Source organism: Prionailurus viverrinus, chromosome F1 (assembly GCF_022837055.1).
Source record: "Prionailurus viverrinus isolate Anna chromosome F1, UM_Priviv_1.0, whole genome shotgun sequence".
Taxonomy (NCBI): domain Eukaryota; kingdom Metazoa; phylum Chordata; class Mammalia; order Carnivora; family Felidae; genus Prionailurus; species Prionailurus viverrinus.
The window spans coordinates 26,554,736-26,578,293 of record NC_062577.1 but is presented as its reverse complement, the minus strand read 5'-3'; the positions used below and the strand labels follow the sequence as shown (position 1 = coordinate 26,578,293).

Below are 23,558 nucleotides of genomic sequence, written 5' to 3'. Positions count from 1 at the left end.
TTTAAGAAAACAAGCCTTAGTAGGCACATGAAAATATCATTTCTGGCTAAAATAGCACTTCACTCTACAAACTGTGAATGAAGGCCACAGAAGGATTCTAACTTCAAACTTCCTAGGATCTGAAAATCATACAAAGGGAAAACACCAGTACTATAATAAGGAACAAAACATTTTAATCTATGTAAAGAGCTGCTCTATAAAGTTAGTTACATCTGTATGTGTCTTTTACATACGACTGATACTCACTTTTACCGATTTGCAGCCAGTGAAGCCATTGCTCCCAATTTTATTGTAGGAAGCAAGTACTCTAGAAAAATAATTTGAGAAAACTCTCTACACTTATGGAGAATTAGCCATTTCTTAACCAAATTCTGTTATCAAGAAAGTAAATATTAATATATGGCCACATAAAACTATCAATTTCCTCAAAAGTACACAGAAACAGGTGAGTTGCAAAAAATTGGCAGGATAGGGATTTACGATTCAGGTACAAGAGACCCTCCACTCCACCTATTGATAGCTGTGCCTGGGCTGTTGGAAAACATGGCTCTGGTCTCACCATGTGACACATGGTGAGCTCACCAAGGTCTCAGCAAGAGTTTGTAACGGGAGCAAGTGACATATATATATATATTTTTTTTAACGTTTATTTATTTATTTATTTATTTATTTATTTTTTAAACATTTATTTATTTTTGAGACAGAGAGAGACAGAGCATGAACAGGGGAGGGTCAGAGAGAGGGAGACACAGAATCTGAAACAGACTCCAGGCTCTAAGCTATCAGCACAGAACCCGACGCAGGGCTCGAACTCACGGACCGCAGGATCACGACCTGAGCCAAAGTCGGATGCTTAACCGACTGAGCCACCCAGGTGCCCCAAAAGTGACATATTTTTTGTACTAAAGTGGGATTTCATTAGAGTAGTTCAGCAGGGATTCACTTTGGAGGAAACCTAATATAAAAAACTCCAAACTCGTGAAATAAATATATTTGGGGATTGTTTCTTACTCAAGGTAAATCACCAAGGCTATAACCATTGACTCATTTTATATTATGTGCATCAGTATTGATTATAATATGAGTTTGATATTTACACAAATTTAGGGGTGCCTAGGTGGCTCAATTGGTTAAGCATCTGACTCTTGATTTCAGCTCAGGTCATGATCTTATGGTTCATGATATCGATCCCTGTGCCAGGCTCTGCGCTGACAGCATGGAGCCTGCTTGAGATTCTCTCCCTCCCACCACCGCTCTGCCCCTCCCCTGCTTGCGCGTGTGCATGTACTCTCTCTCTGTCAAAATAAATAAGAATTTAAAAAATATTTACACAGATTTACACCTAATTTAGGATCTGAGCTTGAGGTCAGGCATGAGTGACATTATTACAAACTGTATAATAAACTGGGCTTATGACTCTAGAATTCACTTATAGGTCCTTGTTTTCCAGACTATACATTAAGGTGAATTGGCCTAAAGTCTCTTTTAACTCTAAAATTGTACGATTCTTTGATTTTCCTGAGACAAGTCTGCTGCTACGTCACTGGCTTTAGAAGTTCCTGGTTCCATCACGTGCCCCTTTCCTCAAGCCTATTTTGAAGAATAGTGGTTGGGACCAATGCTCTAGGAACCAAACAAGTAGACTTCTTGTGGTTCTAGAACCACGGTTACTGTGCCTCTGGCTTTTTATGGACATATCAGTCATAAATCACCTTTCAATCCTCAAACACCAGTACAGAAGTCTACGTAAGTACTGAGGTATTCTATGGGTAAAATACAAAAAATGGTTTATGAATACAAAATATTTCTAAAATCCCCCCAAAGTAAGTTAGTACATAAACTTTCCTCAATTTCTTGTGCTTTTCCCATATCATTTCTTAAATTTACAGTGCCTGCCACCACTTGTCTATTAAAGCAGGAGAACGGTATGAACAGGCAGCTAATTAATACATCCGAAAAAACATAGAAGACCACTGATTTTTAGTCCACTAATTTATTTATGCCTAGAAACTTAGGGCTGTAATTTCCCATTCCTACATAAGCTAGCATCATTTATTAATTCAACCACTGTATCTTGAACTCTTGCCGTGTGTCAGGTCTTGTGCTAGACAGTAGACACAAGAGTTTACAGCCACATAGGCTCTTTGTGTCATGAAAGCTACAGCTAACACAGACCTAAATGTTAAATAAATGATTATACCAAATATATTCATAATTACAAGTCTTGCTAAATGTAATGAAGGAAAAGAAAACAATATTAAGAGAAAGAATAGGTCTCCCAGCCTAGAATTTGGGATACTTTAATATTTAAAACAAGTTTTCTTTAATATGAGGTGCTTCCTAAAGATCAGATATGATATCTAACAGCAGGCCGGGGAATGCAGAACATCCTGCCTCTCCTTTCCCTATCTCTCTTTTCCTTCCTTGTCCCCAAGTGCCCACGTACCAACACCTTTCCTTCCTCCTCCTTCAGAGCAAACAAACAGGTCTCCATATACATCCAATTATGAAAAACAATACCTAGGAAGTCCAGTACTCTCCTTGAAATTAGCCATGATAGGTGGTCTACCTGAGATAAACGTGTTGTGAATGTTACATGAGAAAGCATGAAGTAACTAAGCAGACACACTAGACGTCAGAACTCAGGGTGGTGGGCCAGGTCCCAAACCCTATGTTCATTTTTCTGTCCTCATTTTCCTTGGCTTCTTGGCAGCATTTCACACAGTTGACTACTACCTCTTTCTTGAAACATAACCCCCCTTGGCATGCGCTGCCCCATTTCTCTAGCTACCTATTCTCTACCCTATCTCTAAATGTTGGAATTACTCAGGGTTCAGTCCTGGGTACTCTCTGTCCTTGATTAATCTCCTTCTCTCCTTGATTAATCATGTCCATTCACATGGCTTCAAATGTCATCTGTAAACGATGACTCTCCAATGTACATCTCATGCTGAAATCTCTCTTCTGAGCTCCATGTTAGAGCTAAATACCTTTTTTTTTTTTTTAAGTAAGCTCTATGCCCAACATGGGACTCAAACTCACGACTTGGAGATCAAGAGTCGCATGTTCTACCAACTGAGCCAGCCAGGCACCCCAAAACTAAATTCTTAATTCACGTGTTTTTTAATCCTGTTCCTCTTTCAGTCTACCCTAATGTGTTTAGTAGCACTACCATCTATACACCTATACCAGCCAGAAACTTAGGAGCATTCTCGATGTCATAACTTCTCACCTTCTTCATCCATGCGTCTTAACAACCTTGAATCAGCCCACATCTTCTCATTGCCTCTGCCAGCACGCTGGGCCAAGCTATCATCATTTCCCACCCGGACCACTACAGTAAACTTCTAAGAGTTTGCCTACATTCCCTTCTCCATGAGGCAGCCATTTTTCTCCAGGTTAAAAACCTTCAATGGCCTCCTACTGTAATTTGGAAAAAAAAAAAAAGTCCAACTATTTTACTAAGAGTTCTGCATGATCTGACCTTTGCAAGCCTCTCCAATCCCATATTGGGCCATTTCTCTTTTTCTCATTGTACCTAAGACATCCTGATTTTCTTTTAACTTCCTTATTTATGCCAAGCTCCTTCCTATATCAGGACCTTTGGTTATGCTCTTTCCTCTGCAAGGAACATAATTAACCTCTACTTTCCATGTAGTTGGCTCCTGATTCATTGAGGCTTAGTTCAAAGATCCCTTCCCCAGGTCTTCACTCATTATTCTCCGTATCAAGGTCCTCCAGAGAAACAGAGCCAATAAGATAGATAGGTAGATAGATAGATGGATAGATACATACATACATACATACATACATACATACATTGTTGGGGTAGCAAGTCTGAAATCTGTGGGTGAGTCCAGCAGGCTGGAAACTCTCAGTTAGAAGCTGATGCTGTAGTCATTAGGCTTATTTCTTATCCTCCTCGGAGAAATCTGTTTTGCTCTTAAAGTTCAGCTCATTGGATGAGGCTTTATCTCTCATTACCTAGAATTGTCTCCTTTATTTAAAGTCAACTGATTTTGGATATTAACTACATATACAAAATATCTTCACAGCAACACCTAGCTTAGTATTTGACTAAAAAACTGGATACTAGAGCCTCATCAAATTGACACATAAAACTGTCATATCCTGCTAGAAGGATTTGACTCTTTTCAATCTTCATTTCTATGCCATTGGCATATGCATCTTATTTGCTCACACCAGGTACCTTGATAAGGGCCTAGATTTTTTTCCTCATTACTATTCCCAAGGCTGGACTGAGACATGCTTGACGGGGCAATAGAATTTGTAGGCTAGGGAATTGCCTCCATAAATTCCCCCTCACTTGTATTTTTCCAGTCAAGAATTTTGCCACTTAGAGAGGATACTAAATTGTCACAAACACTGTCAAAATATAAACTCTACAAGTAGTAATAATAGTTATCTTGTTATTGGACATTCTAAACTGGTCTTGGTAAAGAAAGGGAAAGGGTCTGTCTACGGCACCGTTTTGAGAAAGGCTCACTCTAACCCTCAGAGGAAACTACCTTCTCCAATCCCTTCTCCGTTTAGTCCCTACTGTGTACATCTTCGCCTTGATTTCCTCCTCTCTCTAAACCGTGGCTTTCTATGACTCTAAATATTCTTTTTTTTTTTGTACTTGAACCTGGTTATTCCAGAATACTTAATTAATGTCTGGTGTTTCCCAGATTAGCACCCAGCTGTGTTACTTAGTATTTGAGAATCCTGAAGTTTTCCTTGCAAGAAAATAGGTATCTTTCTTCTTCTTTCTTTTTTTTATAATGACATAACAGTAAAGCACCTTTCTCCTTATACCATAACAGGAAGAGTGCACATTATAAAATGACAGGGGAAAATTTTTGGGAAAGACAGAGCCTTGATCATTTTCCAGTGATTAATTAAGAGGCACATCCTACTGAAAACAATGCAAAATTGCCACCCTTTCCCAAAGAATGGGAGGGAGAGTAAAAATACAGAGTTTACTAACTGTAGTCAAGTAACTTCTTTAGCCATAATTATCCTAAGATTCCCAAACTTGGAAAAATCTAGGGTACTTGCAAATGGGAAACATATCAAGTGACCCCCACCTGCAATCTTTGCACAAATAAGCGATGGGCAGTGGCGGGGGGGGGGGGGGGGCGGCTAGCTGGATGGTGAATCATGTGGGCCACTTGCTTTGCCTCCTTCTTGTGATAATGATCTTCTACCAACCCACTGAGCACCTCAGGGGGTGGGGGGAAGGCAGGAGTGGGGACAGGATATTATCTTCAATTTGGTCTACCTTGCTTTTCTTTAGAAGTACCAAGAGAAGGGAACAGAGGTTGAAATTAATGAGGTGGAAATGAGATTCTGAATTATCAGTGCATTTCAATTATCTCTGCTCACCCTTGCTGGTTGACTGCACTCAATTTCCTTTAGGCTTCCCTAGGTAGAGAAGTCTAGACTCATGAGAAAGAATTACTTCTCTTTCATGGGAGCTCTATTCCCTGTATCTACCTCTATTATTTTAAAGCGAGACTTAAAAAACTTAATGAGGCCTAAGTAGAACAACATTTTTACTTTTCATTTGTTGTCAAAAGCCTTGAAGACATTTTTGTCAATAGAGAAAGGGTTTTCCCTAGTGTCTTTGGACCATATTTCTAAAAAGCTTCTCCGTGTCACTTCTCTGCCTGTGGTCCCCAGAGTGTAAGTAACATAATACACCCTCTATGTACTACTTTCTTCCTCAGTTTCTCCTGCCCTTGTTGTAGAAATAGCTTTCATTCTTCAAGACTGCTTTTAAGTTCTAATGTCAGAGAACTTCTGCAAAAACCAGATATGGGCTTGATGTGCAGTGGATTGAGAAGGTGAAATAACATGATGCCCACATGCCATAGCAGTGAAAATTCAATTATGTTCTATCTCCATGGGTATAGTAAACAATGATGCACCAGGCAGAGAGATCATAAAGTTAATTCTTTTTTAAAGGAAAAGAAAGAGCATAGCTGGGGAAGAAAAGAGAAGGGTTTTTGTCTCTGGTTGACCAGCTAGCTCAAAGATACTACCAGAAATAGTGAAAACTGCAGCCACTTGATGATGGCTTACAAGAAAGAAAATATCATTGGTTTGAGGTCCTTTGTTTTGGTCCTTTTTCAGGACCTGGAGTGGGCCTGCAAGTAGGTAAAGTCTGGATTAAAGAGAAGTGAGGAGAGAGAATTCCAGTCAGAATCTGACAGGGCACAATGGTCAGAATGAGCACAGTGATGGTGGTGGTGGGGAGAGGGGTGGGCACTGAGGAAAGTCGTCTGCCTAAGGGAAGGGCTGCCTCACAGGAGAAGGATGTAAGCCTCTTCTTTGAGGAAGAAGGGTCAGGGACAGTCTTGGTGTGACTGAGTAGTGGCCTGTGCTGGTTCTGTCTGGCGAAAGCCTCCATTAAGAGCTTCTGAACTGCCAAGGAAATTAGTCCCCAATTCAGCCTAGTTAAAATTCAACCTCCTCCTCCAATCCCACTCCTTCAAGATCCTGTCTTTTGGCCATGAGACCTTTAAAATTGCTGGAATAATGGGGCAGAGAAGAAAAGGTTAACCGTTTTCCGTAAGCAATTAATTTGGGCATGCTATTTGAATAACTAGTATTCTAGTATTCTCTTAATTTGTTTTCCACTTGAAATTCAAAGCAGATTCATAACTACTCCATACAAGGACAAGATCTAGAGTTTTCTGTCACCTCTATAGATGAATTATGTAATTACACACACACACACACACACACACACACACACACACACACACACACATTTCCAGAGTTACAACTTATTCCCTCATTCAGTTTCGGTAGGTTCTGACCTGGTGCCCTTCACCTTTTAAATGGTGAAGGCAGTAGAGGAAATCTTAGCATTTGACTTTCAGCTCATCATAAACATACAGCTGTATATATATACAAGTTGTGTAAGAAAGCACACAATTACCATACCACTTGAAATAAAAATTGGCCATTTCCTTCAGGAAAAAAAAAATGTTGGCCTAGGAATCTTGTATTGTTCTCCTCCTTCTCCTTCTCCTTCCTCTTTTTTTCCTCTTAATTCTTGAAACCTACCAAGAAGATCCCAGGGAATGCATATAGTTTGCAAGTTTGGTTCTTGGTTATTCCAAAATACTCCTTTTTGGGATATACACAGATGTCTGATCTTTATTGGATATGGTCTTTGCCCAGATGCCTAGCTCAGTCTGTTTTCTTGCTATTATCTTCAAGTGAAATCCAAATCTCTAGGAGGAGCTTAAAAAAAATAATAGCACCTGGTCTGGCACTCAGAATCTTAAGGGCTGAAAGCCAGAGCAGATTCTCCAACTATAAGAATCAAACCATTCATCGTCTGCCCTTCAGGTCTGCCAGCCAAGAGGGAACAGGAAGCTTGCTGTGAGTCCAAGACTGTGGAATGCAAAACCCCAAGCAGTTACTTGCTGTGGTTTTAAGCTTTGTCCTGGAAGTTAAGAACAATGTGAACGCTCTTCTAAATAACATTCTAGCCAATAAATACCCACCTAGCACCTAAAGTCTTTGAACCTACTCTAGTATGCACTCTTTACACGGTATTTCAACACCATATTAGTCTTTAAGGAAAATTTAATATGGGTACTTGTGTACCAAGTGCCCAGATTGCCTGCATGATTAGGTTTCTATTTAAGACTGAGCAGATCAAATACCCTCCCTAAAAATCCTTAGTAGGCATTTTAATGCTTTTTGGAAACCTCAGCTAGCTATTGGACAAACTTTCTCACGGGTCACCGTTGATTTATAGTTCACAGATTTGTATGGGGTGAGGGGCAGTTTGAGAAGGATCTGAGTTTGCCATGTTTAACATGTATGTGCATTTAGACTGTATGCTTGCTGGCAATCCAATTTAATAGCTCATTTCCAAATCCTTTCTTGGAAAAGGAATGTCGATTACATAATCATGAAAAACAAACCTGTTGCCATCCAGCATGAGCTAACATGTTACAGTACTTTATGGCCGAAGGTTATTAAGCCAGCACCCAGTTTCTTGCACCAAGGGGAACACTGGGAAAGTGAAGGCCTGCCAGTTTTGTTAAAGGAATGCCACTTAGTGGTAACGACACAGGCAATTCACCTTTCTTGTTAGAGCACGCTGCCCAGGGACTTTGGGTTGATTAAATAAGTGTTCCTTGACCGCTGATTAGGACTGTGTGATCATTAGCAACTGAGAAGCCTATTAAAGCAATTCTTTAGATTAGCTGGTCTCAGTAGGAAGACCACCTTGGGTGTTCCTAGTCCTCAAGATTCCCATCAAATGCATCTTCTGCTGTGCGGCCTTCCCTGACACCTACACTTCTGGCCAAGAGAAGTAATGAGCCCTGATCTGGCATGGCCGTCCACAAGCATACAGTGTCTGTTAAATTCAACCAAAGAATTTTGGTGTTCTGGGTTTTTTAATGTTTTCATTCCTGTGGGCTTGGGGATAAAAGCCTCTGACTTAATTTTAATGTGTATTTCCTGGCTTAAGAGCCAGCCATACTGCAGGTAACCCTCCGATTCAAATACCTTATAAGCTTACTTTGAGGTGGAAACATCACCTTCATTGTTCCGGTAGAAATCGCAGATGATTAGGTGACAACCAAGGCAGAACAGGAAGCAGCCGTCCTTTGAATACCGCATGGCATGTCACTGAGAGCTCTACACGGATGATCTCACTTCGTTCTCGTAACCACCCTAGTAGGTGGATAAGGGTGAAGAGACTAGTTTGCCCAGTGCCTCTCGGCCAGTAGTGGTGGTGCCGGGTAGGAGGCTGCTTTGGTCGAACACGTACTCCCCCGCCCTGGGCTGTATCTCCTGGTTATCACACGGCACAGGCACCTAGAGGACGAGGAACATACCTCTTAGTTGCTGTAGTCAGCAGATCACCTTTATACGCCCGGAATGTGTAGTCTATCAAATCCGACTTCTGCATGAAATAATACCTTTCCTCCTGGGAATCAAAGAGCCCCATGCAAACCTGAAAAGTGCTGGTTACCTGTGTTTTTTTAAACAGTCAAGTGTTCTTGTTTTCTGGTTCGAAGACCTCAGAAGTGAATTCTCCTGGAAGGGAAAATATAAGGGTAACTTTAATGTTTTTTAGAGTTTATTTAGGGGCGCCTGGGTGGCTCAGTTGGTTAAGTGTCCATCTTCAGCCCAGCTCATGATCTTGGGGTTCTTGAGTTCGAGCCCCACATCATCGGGCTCTGTGCTGACAGCTCACAGCCTGGAGCCTGCTTCGGATTCTGTGTCTCCCTCTTTCTCAGCCCCTTCTCTGCTCAAGCTCTCTCTCTCTCTCTCTCTCTCTCTCTCTCTCTCTCTCTCTCTCTCAAAAATAAATAAACATTAAAAAAAATTAAGCTTATGTATTTTTGAGAGAGTGAGTTGGGGAGGCGCGGAGAGAGAGGGAGTAAGAGAGAGTCCCAGGCAGTCTCCTTGTTGTTGGCACGGAACCCTATGCAGGGCTTGAACCCACGAATTGTGAGATCATGACCTGAGCTGAAACCAAGAGTAGGACACTTAACCGACTAAGCCACCCAGGAGACCCAATGTGAGTAATTTTAGATATGCTTTCTCTCTCAAGTATCTGACTAGCTGATACTAGCCAAGAGGGAAAAGTTAGGTTCCCTCAGTGGCTACTCCTCCGACTTCCAGGAGGCAAAGGAGACAGGAACAGTTTTACTCAACTTATTTGTGGTTCATTTGCTCTCTGCCTCTTCCAGTGAGCTTTTAGATGAGGAATAACAAAGTGGTTATTCTCTCCCCTCCTCTCCTGATGTCTTTCTTTCACCAGGTAGCTGGGAGGGTACAGTTTGATAAATTTGCACTATTCGAATAGGGGACCTCGGATCTCTCATTCACAAATTCTACATATTATTATTTATTGAAAACTTACTATGCACCCAGCAATGAAGTGGGCAGTAAGGGTTCAAGACTCAGCTTCTTTGGTGGATACCTAGGGAACTGGATTCTGGTAAAGTCCAGCAGGCCTCAGATGCTGTTCAAATATTGCATTAACTCTCAAAAGCAGTAGTGGTTTTAGGGTTGTGAGGTGCGGAGACAGTTAGGAATTAGGAAGGGTTAGCAGTGTGGAGAAGTCAGGGCTCCCCTGGGGAGAAAGTGAAAGGAAGGGAATCATCATAAGATATTTGTCTAGGGTTTTTCTGGTTGGAGAAGGGAGGACTGGAATATAAGGGGGCCGCGGAAGTTGCTGGCTATTTATTCTGTGATATACAGAGGTACAGCGTACCTTTTCTGAAACCATGGCTCAGAGGCTCAGTATTTATGATGTCCCTTCTCTCCATGCCAACCAGGCCCCATCTAAACACACTAGGAGCCGAATTCATGTCATAGTTGTAGGAAGACCCCACCCTCCCCCCACAAGGTAGGCTTGTCTGAGACTGTCACGTGTTAGCACTGAAAGTCCCATGTCTCTGCGACCCCTTCCTCCAGGGCATTTGGTCACATTGGTCCTCCTAACTGCTTCCTTGAAATTCAGCAAGCTGAACTTACGCAAACTTCATATGTATGTAGGGTAATATTTTGCTGAGAGTCAAGTAAGACAGTTTTAAAATGTTATATTCTCAGTTATTTTTTTTTCAATGCCTATACCTTAAAATAAAAACAAAAGACCCTCCATCCAAATCCATTTAAAAATACTCCAGAACTATTCTCACCAATTTAGGGCACAAATGATGTAACTATTTCTCCAATATGGACTTCAAATAGAGTGACTATACAATTTAGCTGCCAAATTAAGATATTTTTGAGAATAAAAGGGGGACTAAAATGATTTAAAAAGTATAACTTTTAGCATATTTATTTACTGTGGCGCCTGGGTGGCTAGGTCGGTTAAGCATTCGACTCTTGATTTTGGCTCGGGTCATGATCTCACAGTTCGTGAGTTCGAACCCCACACCCGAGTTCCCTGCTTGGGACTCTCTCTCTCTCTCCCTCTCTCTCTGCCTCTCCCCTGCTCTTGCTCTCTTGCTCTCTCAAAATAAATAAATATACTTAAAAAAAAATCTATTTACCAACAAATTGGTTTTTTTATGTTGTTGGATCTATAAAACAGTTTTAGTAAAAGCCATTTTCAAAAAAAGAATTGTTTCTTAAAAACCTACATATTCACGTATATTAAAATAAAAAGGTTTGAAACATTTATGTTGATTATCTGAATATTAAAAATAGTCTAAGTGGAATAATTGTTGTTGGTATATATTCATATACTTTATCCATTTTCTCGCTTTATCATTTGATTATACTCTGTTATTGAGATATTTCTGAAGAATGTATTTTTTCACTGTGGTCTTACTATATATGTATTTTTAAAATAAATTTGTCACACTCCCTATCAGTTGATTCCTCTCTGTAGCCCACAGTGTTTTCAACTGAAAAATTACTCTTCAGGTGGCAAGGCTCATAGTAAGCTCAGAATAAATTCTCCTAAGTAGAGGAAATTCTCAATTCTATCCTTTTTATTTTGAAATGTGTAAGTATTTCAGTCAATGTATTTTCACACATGATTTCTGTTTGCTTCTTTTCAGAGTAGATTTCTTTAACAAATACTTTTGTTAGGCAAAACTTGTCATAAGTTGTCTCTATTTATACTTAAAAATATTTTGTATAATGTAGATGCTTCAAAATTGTTAGCTTTTAGGATTCCATGCCATTCTAGGACAGAATATATATTTATGAAATAAATCAAGGAACTCCACTAAAAAATTATTCCACAAGTTTGTATATTCCAAGGTGCAGTTGTAGAATTTCAAAATTAGATTTTATAAATTGATTAAGCCCTCATTGTTTAATTTATTCAATTCTTTCCTTGCTTTTATAGGATAAAGTTCCACATCTCGTTGTTTCCAAATTTTGTTTTTAATAACTACCATTCTCTCAAAGCTTCATGGAACATTTCTGCTCCATAAACATCTTATTTAGCAAGAAATTTATTGACAAAAGATAGAATGTATGCAGAATTTGTATTAATATGGTCCTCACAAAACAAATAATTTTATCTTCAAAGTTCAACTTTTTAATTGAATTCGCAGTAGTATTTATAACATGGCCAGATGAACTTTTTCACTTTGATTCCATGAATTTCATGAAAAAAATTGAACACTTACTGAAATTGATCAATTTGTAATTTGAAGCATCTGTTGAAACATAAAAAAAGGGGTCATTTAGCTGTCCACAGCTAAATTCTTCCACTAATGAAACTAAAGACATCAACAGTTGTTGCTTCCTATTTCATACAGGTCCAAGAAAATCTTAAAATAATGTCTAAGGTTTGAAGTAAATCCTGGAGCCTCTACAGCATATTTATTTTTTCCAGTTTTTCTTACTACAGGTCTCCTGGTGGATAGTAAATTGGCAAATATTTTAGGTACATTATATATTCGTCATCAACGTCACTGAGAAATGAAAATTCTGTACTTAATTTTTTCGCTAAGCCCACGTTTGTTTTGTTTCTTGAGTTCATGGCTGCTGAGAGGGTTCATGGCTGCTGAGAGGGTTCACTGCAAAATCTTTAAAAAGCATTACCAAACAATAACGTAAATAAAAGTAAATAAATACTTGTAGATTTCCATTGTCTAGTAAATGGCAAAACCATTTTAGCAGGATTGTTCATACCACTTGTATAAGTGCTTTGGCAGGCATGCTGAACCCCCACTTCCCACATACATTTCACATTCACCAAATTTCTCATTTCTCACATTTCACAGTGATCCCACCCACTGGCCTAACGACTTCATCATCTCCCAGGCACCACCAGGGACCAAGGCACGACTGATTCATACACCAGATGGCCACCAGGGGCAGCAGCAACAAACACTTCTCCCAATCCCAGGACCAGAAATTGTCCAATGCCACCTGGATGCAACCACTCTTTATCAGCCAGCATCCTGATAAAGGGGTCGAGTCGGTTAACTGTGTCAAGAAAGTTTTCAAAAAAGTGAGAGGAGTTATCATTGATAGTTCAGATTTAAGCTCTTGTTACCTGTTGAACCCTGTTTATTGCCCATGTACCTCACACACTACTAGAGAAGACCATGGTAGAATATGGAAGTACAAAGTGATCTACCAAACCCATCCTGGCTTATTCTAATACCACAAGAAATAATAATATCTTGTTAAAAGCAACAACCATAACAACAACTCTGGGACACATGTTAAATCAGGGAGAGGCCAGGAAGTATATTCACTTTGTCTATTGACCACAGGAGTGCTTCATAAAATGACTTTCTGTACTCCCTCTTCAACCTATGAAATCAGAACTAGATATAGCCTCAACATTTGCATTTTTGAAAGGCTTTCCGTGATATTCTTAGGGACACTAAAGATTTATTCCTGGTTTGGAAAATTCCTTCACCTCTTATTTCAAGGTGTCAAACCTGCTGTTTACAGAGATCAGGAGTATCACGCACTTTACTCATGGTTTACCTAACACCTGGATCAAAACTGTTATTGAAAGTGAGCTAGAGACAAATTGAACTTAAATTCAGTCACGTGATGATAAATACTGTCATCTCCTTTGGCAAACTTGCAAGCTGTGAGATTTATTTTTGGCTGTATCTTTTTCTTTTTTTTTTTTTTTGCAACTTGGACCTGTGATAACAGACACATTCTTTCTTTTGAGGATCAGGTTTCCAACCAAAGAATAAAAAATATACTGAACATTGATTTTTTTTTATGTTTACTTATTTTTGAAAGAGAGACAGACAAAGTGGGAGTGGGGGAGGGGCCAAGAGAGAAGGAGACACAAAATCTGAAGCAGCTCCAGGCTCTGAGCTGTCAGTACAGAGCCCAACGTGGGGCTTGAACCCACAAACCAGGAGATCATGACCTGAGCCAAAGTCAGACGCTTAACCAACTGAGCCACCCAGGTACCCCAGTGAACGTTAATTTTAATAGTTTGGAAGAAATAGGTACCAGGTAAGCATTTTTAAAAAAATGAAATACTACTGAAAAATTTTAAATATGTAAATTATTTCACTTCATTCATTATAATTTCTATTGCAAGAGTCCTGAGAATGTGTTTCTAATTTCTATAAGGGAATTGATTCCAGCATGATGAGGTTCTATTTGTTTAGAAGATTTTCTGTATTTGCGTACTTTTTTTGCCAGTAACTTCTATGAATTTTTAGAACTATCTTGATCTCACGGTCTTCAGCTACAAAATGAGGATTTTAGTCTAGTGGATGTCCAGTCTTCATTCTAGTTTCTTAAATTCATCTTTCACATCTATTTTGAATGTTTGGAATTTCTTATGTACATGTATTCTATATTATTTTATTAATAAGTATGGGCCATTATTTTTCAGTTATTTTCCTCTACTTTAAAGAAGCAAATGTTAGCTTAAAAAGGGAGTAAACAACAACATTAGATAGATGGAGGGAATGGACTGAGGGAGATAGAAAAGCAAATGTAGAGTCAGGATATATGGGACAGTGGTTATTTTTAAAGATTTTCTAAGGTATAGGGAATCACCTAGTGGTGGAAACAGAAAATGCTTTTTGAAAGTTTAGGATTTGGTTTCCTGTGTTTTAATTCAGTTCAGATCACTGAATAGTGTCCATATGGTTTGTAATCAATGTATTTATTTTTTTTTTTAATTTTGTTTTCCAACGTTTTTTATTTATTTTTGGGACAGAGAGAGACAGAGCATGAACGGGGGAGGGGCAGAGAGAGAGGGAGACACAGAATCGGAAACAGGCTCCAGGCTCCGAGCCATCAGCCCAGAGCCTGACAAGGGGCTGGAACTCACGGACCGCGAGATCGTGACCTGGCTGAAGTCGGACGCTTAACCGACTGCGCCACCCAGGCGTCCCTATGTATTTAAAATACAGCAAGATGTTGAATATTTATTTTCTGTAATCCACTTTTAAAATCATACTAATATGTCGAATATGTAATATTATCCTCAAGCCTTTCTTTCCTAGAGGGATCAAAAATCCCCTAATACTAAGTTTGAAAATTAATTCTTGTCCCAAAGAATGTGTTAAATTCATGGTTCTGTAGTCAGAAGAAGTCTAGATATGCACAAAACAAGCATGAAAGCATGACCCTTATCTACCAGAAATGCGTGGTCTAATCAGAACCAGGCAAATCTATTACGATTACACTTTTAATTTCACAGATGAGGTAGCTGACATTCCATCTACTTTACAGAGGCTTTTGAAACATCTGAGAAACCAAGATAGATTTTTCACTTGTCAAAAATAATCATATGTATATGACCCCTTCCACTTACTTTGGGTTTTCCTCAGATAAAGACTCAGACGGAAGTAGTTTTGGGAGGTGATAATTCCAGGAATCAAAGTGGGGGGACAGGGAGAGTGAGACATGGAAAGAAGAAGAGTCAGGGGAAGGGTGTTATTTCCCAATAACGTCAGCAGGTGCCAAGGGCTTGATTCTTCTGTGATCTCTCAGAATTGCACATGTGAAAGATGGAATGTTGAGCCATGTATTCTCTGGCTCCTGACCACATTCATTAGGATTGTCCCTGGAAACTATAATTATCCCTATATTTCTAGGCTGTGCTTGTGTGGTAGGTTAGCAGGCTCCCTTAGCTCCAGAGAAATCCCTGGATCAGAGAAGTGGAGTAAGCCATGGCTTGCACTTGTGGTGGAAAGAGTCTGAGCCCACACAGAAACGTCTACTAGAGTGGTGGCTAAAATCACAGGTGGGCCAAGGGGATATCCCAGAAATACTTTCTATGACCACACCTTATCCTGCTCAGACCCGCTTGTCCCCAAATTAAGTTAATTCTGTCATTGTATCTTCAAAGTGCTGGCCACAATCTCTAAAGACTTTGTACAGAAAAATTTGTGGATCAGGCTATGGTGGTTCCTGCTACTATAGCTGGTCCCAAGGCCATGACTGATATTCATCAACTTTCTGCTCTACCATCCATTCTAGGTTTCTCCATCCTAGGCCAGCATCAGCTGATCTAATTTATTTGCCTGGTGGGGGGATTCCAGAACTTCATCTCAGAGTGGTCAGGCCTTGGGTTGCCTTGCCCTCCTTGGACTGTGGTGGCTGCAATTACTTGTTCACTCTTATTAGCAGACATAAAGACACATAGGAGTATCCCCAGTGATTCCTCTGAGTTTCAGACATACTCTTCCTTCCCCTTTTTTTGTAACAGCAAGCCTAGTTTCTCATGGTAATGTGGGTTGATTAACCTCACCAGTATTATAAGTCCTTTCTTTGCCTGCTGGTCCAATTGCGTTAATAACATAAACAAAAACAAAAAACCAACCAGCCAACCAACCAACCAAACAAAACAAAGATCAGTTGTAGCTTCAGGGTTTGTGGGACCCTTTTGTGTCACAGGAGTAGTGAACCCCACTTCCCACTTTACCCAGTAGAGCCCAAAGTAGAAGGGGAGGCACACATGGGTTATTGGGAATGATAGTGAGAAGGGCTAATTTGTGTTCCTTTCCTTGGAATCTGGACCTGGGTATTCTAGCTGTTGAAGATACAACTTGCTTTATCGGCTCAATACAGATAGTGCATTACGGAGGATGTTTCCCTAACTCTACAGGATGCTATGCCTAAACTAGCACCTTAATAGGCTGCTCCAATGTGGTATCTCGATTCGTTTCATAGTACCAAAAACCAAGTGGCTTCAAACAATAGACATTTATTGTCTCGCAGCTCTGGAGCTAGAATCTGAGATGACAGTGTTGGCATGAGTGGCTCCTTCTGAGGGCTGTGAGGGAGAATCTGCTCTATGCCCTTCTCCTGGCTTCCAGTAGTTGGCCAGCACTCCTTGGTGTCCCTCGGCTTGTAGCAACTCCATCCTTTTCTTGGCATTCTCCCCATGTCTCTGTATCTGTGTCCAAATATTTCCTGTTTATAAGGACATTGTCCTACTGGATTAGGACTCACCCTAACGACCTCATGTTAACTGATTACATCTGAAATAACCCTCTTTTCAATTGAGGTCACATGCTGAGGTGCTAGGGATTAGGACTTTCGCATGTGAAATTATGGGGGCACTATTCAACCCATAACAGTAGCAGACCAGCTACTTCCAGGAAATAGGCAGGATATGGTAGTACGAGCAATCCTATGGTCACATACACATTTCTCAGTAGGTCCCCTGGTTGAAGGCAATTTTATGTAAGATTCCATGGCTGGTAGAGGCTCTGTAAAAAGAGAAGATAAACCCACCTCTGGAGTAGGCATTGATTCCTGCAGAGTGGAAGTGGGGGAGATCTAGTGCAAAACTGACTTGCCACCCTGAAGCTGGTTGTTTCTGTATCTATGCGGGAAAGATATCTAGAAAATCTGCAAATATTTAATAAACAGTATGTTTCTAGGGGCACCTGGGTGGCTGAGTTGATTGACCATCCGACTTCGGCTCAGGTCATGCATGATCTCATGGTTCATGAGTTCGAGACCCACGTTGGGTTCTGTGCTGACAGCTTAGAGCCTGGAGCCTGCTTCAGATCCTGTGTCTCCCTTTCTTTCTGTGCCCTTCCCTCGCTCATGCTCTGTGTCTCTCTGTCTCTCAAAAATAAATAAATGTAGCTGCAATTAGCCACCCCTTGCCATCATACCTAGCGTATTGAAATCCATCCACAAAAATAAATAAATAAATAAATAAATAAATAAATAAATAAATAAATAAAGGTTAAAAAAAATACTTGAGCTGAATGAAAATGAAAAGTCAACAAATAAAATTGCTGTCACCAAGTAAAGTTAATATAAACTTGAAACGCTTATGTTAGCAATAGAATAAAGATCTAAAATCAGTTATCTAAACTTCCACTTTAAGGAGCTAATAAAAAAATTAAACTTTAAGTATAAAGATGAGAGTAGAAATGAATGAAATTTAAAATGGAAAAATATTAGAGAAAAAATCAATAAAATCAAAAGCTTGTTCTTTGAAAAGATCAATAACGTTAATAAAATTCAAGCTGGATTGATGAGAGACAGGGTGGAGGAAAGAACACAAATTATTAGCATCAGAAATGAAAGGGAGGAGTGCCTGGGTGGCTCAGTCCGCTAAGCGTCTGACTTCGGCTCAGGTCATGATCTCATGGTTCATGGGTTCGAGCCCCGTGTTGGGCTCTGTGCTGAAGGCTCTGAGCCTGGAGCCTGCTTCAGATTCTGTGTCTTCCTCTGTCTCTGCTCATCCCCCACTCATGCTCTGTCTCTCTTTCAAAATAAATAAACATTAAAAAAAAAAGGGAAAAGATAATTCATCTGATAAGGCCACTAAAAAGATAGTAATAGAAGATTTTGAAAAACTATGTTCCAATAATTTTGGCAACGTAGATGAAGTAGAAACATTGCTTGAAAGACACAAACTACTGAAACTGAATAAAGTAGAAATAGACCACTTTAATGACCTCTTTTCAATTAAAAATTTTAATTCCTAATAAAAAACCTGCACAGAGAAAACTCCAAGCCTCAGCATTAAAGAATAAATGATACCAATTCTATGTAAACTCTTCCTGAAAGACATAAGGACGAAATGCTTCTCAACTAATTTTATGAGGCCAGATTTAACCTGACACCAAAACCAGGCCAGTTTTAACCATACTTAATGATACAACAAGATGGAAAACTATGACCCAATATCTCTCCTATACATAGTTGCAGAAATCTTCAAGAAATATTAGCAAGTCAAATTCATCAACATATAAAAAAAGGATAATATACCACACCAAGTGGCATACATAACAGTAATTCAAGGTTGTTAACAGTTGAAGATCAAACAGTGCAATCCCCATGATACCCGAATAAAGGAGAACTACCATGTGATCTTCTCAATAAGTTCAGCAAAAGAGTTTGATAAAATCTAATAACCTAACACCATGATAAAAATGGTCAACAAACTGAAGCAGAAAGAAACTTCCTTAAGCTGATAAAGGGCATCTATAAAAATTTATAGCTATCATCATACTTCGTGATGAAAGACTGAATGTTTTTCCCTAAGATCAGAAAGACAAAAAAGATGTCCACTCTCATTATACTATTCAACATTATACTTGAGGTCCTAACCAATGAAATAAGGAAGGGAAGAAAAATAAGTAGAAAACATATAGATTGGAAACAAGGAAGTAAAACCATGTTGAGTTGCAGATAACCTGTAGAATATAGTAATCTACAAAACAGCTACTAGAACTATTAAGAGATGTTATGAGGTGAATTGCACCCCGCCCCCCCCCCCAATTTACATGTTGAAATCCTAATTCCTAGCACATCAGAATGTGACTTTACTTGGATACAGGGTCTTTACAGAGTTAAAATGAGGTCATCAGGTTGGGCCCTGTTACGGACTGAATGTTTGTGTCCTAGCTGACTAATATAAGACAGGTTAGCAAGTTTGCAAGATACAAAGTCATTTTACAAAAATAAATTGATTTCTTTATACAAGCAACAAAATACGAGAAACCAAAAATTTTTAAAGTCTGCTTACAATAGCATGCAGAAAAGGAAATGCTTGTGGATGAATATAACAACATATGTATGTACCCTGAAAATTATAAAACACTGCTAAGAGAAGTGTTATTTAGAAGACCGAAATAATTGAAGACATATACCGTGTTAATGAACCAGAAGATACAATATTCTTAGATCCTTCAAATTGATCTACAGATTCAATGCAATCCCAATCAAAATTCCAGGAGGCTTTTGGAAAAGTCAGGATTCTTATTCTAAAATGTTTATGGAAAATAAAGGTCCTAGACAATTTAAAAAGGTCCTAAAACAATTTAAAAAGATCATAGTTAGAGAACTTATAGTACTTAATTTAACGACTTAATTATAAATCTACAGTAATCAAAACAGTATGATACAGTTGTAAAGATAGACAAGACAGGTCAGTAGAACAGTATAAGGAGGCAGAAATAATGTCCCTGTTTGTGTGTTCATTTAATTTTCAATAAAGACACTAAGGTAATAATAGAAAAAGGATATGATATTAGAACAACTGGATCACTATATGGCAAAATGTAAACTTTGACCTTTGTATCATGCCATACAAAAAATAAAACTCAAAATGGATCAGAGACTTACATGTAAAAACTCAAATTATAAAATTTCCAGAAGAAAATATAGGACCGTCTTTGAAAATTTGAGATACGTATAATTTTCTCAGATCCAACTCAAAAAATCATGACCCATGAAAGAGAAGATTGAATTGACTCTATCAAAATCAAATTTCTGCTTTTTGAAAGACATCAAACACATTTGGAGCAAATGTTTGCAAACCGTGTATCTGACAAAGACTTTGTGTTCAGAATATATGACATATCATAGGGAGAAGACCAGCAACTCAATAAAAATATAGGCAAAATATTTTAAGAGATACTTCACAAAAGAAGACATACAGCTAGCTAATAGGTACATCAAAAGATGGTCAACATATTAGTCATCAGACAAATGCAAATTAAATCCACTGTGAGCTAACATACACACTGAGCAGAATGGCATAAATTAATGACTACCAGTACCAGGTACTGGTGAGGATGTGCATCAGATCGAACCTTCATACACTGTAAAACATACAAGCACTTTGGGAAAGATTTTGGGCATTTCTTAAAAAGTTAAGCATTCACTTACTATTTGATGCAGTAATTTCACTCACATTACAAGAGAAATGAAAACCCACGTTCATGCACAAAGCTCATACGCAAAAATATAGAAGCTTTATTCATAATTCCAAATAGGAAACAACACAAATGTCAATCAATAGGATAACCTGATTGCATATCCATGCAAGGAAATATTATTAAGAAGTTCAAAACAATAAATGAGGAGGAGTCTCAAAAATATTATGCTGAGCCAAAAAAGCCAGACACAAAAGAGTAATGGAATTACATAATGTAATTCCAGTTATATGAAGCTCTAAAAAAAACCCCACAAATTTAATGTATAGTGATGGAAAACAGATCAGTGGCTGGAGTGTATCTTGGACTTTTGGGGGGTAGATACCTGGAAAGGGTCACAAGGAAACCTTCTGGTGTGAAGGATTATTTAAATGTTGATTTTGATGTTGCCTACAAAGGTGCATGTATTCTTCAAAATCCATTGCACGATACACCTAAAATGAGTGTATTTTATGTGAACTACATCTCAGTAAAAATTTGAAAATAAGATATAGATTTTCAAAACAGATAAAAACAAAATAAAATCATGTGCTGCCTCCAAGAGAAACATCTAAAGCATGTAGACACAGAATTGTTGCAAATAAGAAGGTGGAAGAATAGGGGCGCCTGGGTGACTCAGTTGGTTAAGCGTCCAACTCTTGATTTTGGCTCAGGTCATGATCTTGAGGTTGTGAGATTGAGGCTCCACCCAGTGTGGAGCTTGTATAAGATTCTCTTTCTCCCTCTCTCTCTGCCCCACCCCTGCTCTCTCTCTCTCTCCCTCTCTCTCTCTCTCTCTCTCTCTCAAAAATAAAAAATAACAACCAAACCAAACCAAAATAACAACCACCAGCACCAGCATCACCACCGATATTGTTCCTGCCTCATAGAACTTATATTGTAGTGAGGGAGGCAATCTCAAGATCAGATACATACCCGTAAAACTAAAATGTCTTAAGTCTCCCTATAGCTGAAACATCATTATGACATAATAAAAAACAAATTGCTGCTTAAAATAATAGGTTATATTGTCTTCAGGATTCAGAGAGCTTTTATTTAGAGAAAGAACTTTTATGGTTGTTGGTTTTTTTTTTTTTTTTTTGAGGAGTGGGGAATAATTGATTAAAAGGAGGATGACAACTTATTTAATCGAACCTGAAAAGGAAATGGAATGTTATGAGAGAGATGTGATGCTTGCTGGAGGGAATGTAGCTTGAGAAAGTATTTATTAAAGGGAAATATTTGAGCAGTGTTAAGTGCTATGAGGAAGATTCAGGAAAGTAGGAGCAGTGGATGATTCCAGTTTACAAGGGCATAATTGAGAGTCAAGTTTCTGAAATGCAAGGGGCTCCAAACACAGAGTGGTCATTCAGCCTTTGAATCAGAAATATGCTTCCTGTGGTTGTAGCAGGAAAAACGGAGAGAGAAATGGTTGTTGACTTGGGCAAGGTTGTAGATGTCAGTGACAGGCAGTTGAAGGTGTTCCTGTCAGATGTCTTTCATTTTCTGTGAACCGGGAGATAAGGTCATCTTCTGAGAGCCAGAGTGGAGATGGTAGTTGGAGGAGATTAGAGAAATTCTGGACTTGGGACAAAGGGTTGTCCCAGTTAGAGGTCATACATTTAAAGTGGTTCCTATCTGCACAATCCTAGGATTTTTCTCCAGCCCCATTCTGTAGCAATAGGGCTCTTAGGAAGGGTCTGGACAGGTGCATGCATATAAGTTTGGGGAGACAAAGAGAACAAGGGGTAAGAGAGTGGATACTAGTAAAAGGAGTAGTTTAAGTGATGGACCCTGCAATCTAAGCTGGAGAGGAAAAGATAGACTCAAGAGCACTGATTGATTGGCAGAAAGTAGAGATGGTGGATGAATAAATTAGTCCAGAGAGTAGACTGGCTCAGTGAGGGAGCAGCTTTAAAAAGAGAAGTGAGGGACTAATTTCACTTAGCATAATACCCTCCAGTTCCATCCACATAGTTGCAAATGGCAAGATTTCATTCTTTTTGATTGCCGAGTAATACTCCAGTGTGTGTGTGTGTGTGTGTGTGTGTGTGTGTGTGTGTGTGTGTACATTTTCTTTATCCATTTATCCATCAGTGGACATTTGGGCTCTTTCCATACTTTGGCTATTGTTGATAGTGCTGCTATAAACATGGGGGTGCATTATGCTAAGTGAAATTAGTCAGAGAAAGACAAAAATCATATGACTTCACACATATGAGGACTTTAAGAGACAAAACAGATGAACATAAGGGAAGGGAAACAAAAATAATATAAAAACAGGGAGGGGAACAAAAGAGACTCATAAATATGGAGAACAAACTGAGGGTAACTGGAGACATTGTGGGAGGGGGGATAGGCTAAATGGGTAAGGTGCACTAAGGAATATACTCCTGAAATCGTTGTTGCACTATATGCTAACTAATTTTGATGTAAATTTTTAAAAATAAAAAATAAAATTAAATAGAAAAAAAAGAAAAGTGAGGGAGTTGAAAATAACTCTCATAAGACATCTACGTTTGGTTGGATGGGATTCACCCCCTTAAAAAATGGGGAAAAATAGCAGGGGAAGGAAACCATAATTGAAATCACAGAATAGTCTCCATCACATGGTGCCTCTGTTCAAGAAGTCAATGTATTTCTTTACTGATTATTATAGATGAATGTAGTACAAGGTTTGGCTATACAGTGACCACCCAATAGTTATCTACTAAGTAATGAATAAATAAATAGTAAATGTCATCCTTGAAAATCCTCTATTACATGTCTTTCTGGTTCCTTAGGTAGCTAATAGTTGAATAATTACCCAGGGAAGCAATGGAATTGTGATTGGTGCTGGAATCAGAATTGGGTTCAAATCCCAGAACAACCAGATGCTAGACTGATCATGGCAGCGTCTAGTAAAAGTTCTCCTCACCTACTGGCTCCCTCCCTTTG

General features: G+C 39.0%; 1 long non-coding RNA gene across 3 annotated transcripts in view; it reads right to left on the bottom strand.

Moving 5' to 3' along the window:
• Positions 1-23,558, bottom strand: part of LOC125155769 (uncharacterized) — a 31,822-nt gene that overhangs the window by 7,032 nt on the left and 1,232 nt on the right. The window contains exons 2-3 of one of the 3 annotated variants that reach the window (XR_007148341.1): positions 9,011-9,075; positions 8,542-8,853 (exon numbers count right to left, since the gene is read on the bottom strand). This is a non-coding gene — a long non-coding RNA (uncharacterized LOC125155769). The remainder of the gene's footprint in view (positions 1-8,541; positions 8,854-9,010; positions 9,076-23,558) is intronic. The other 2 variants (XR_007148340.1, XR_007148342.1) reach the window with 2 other exon arrangements.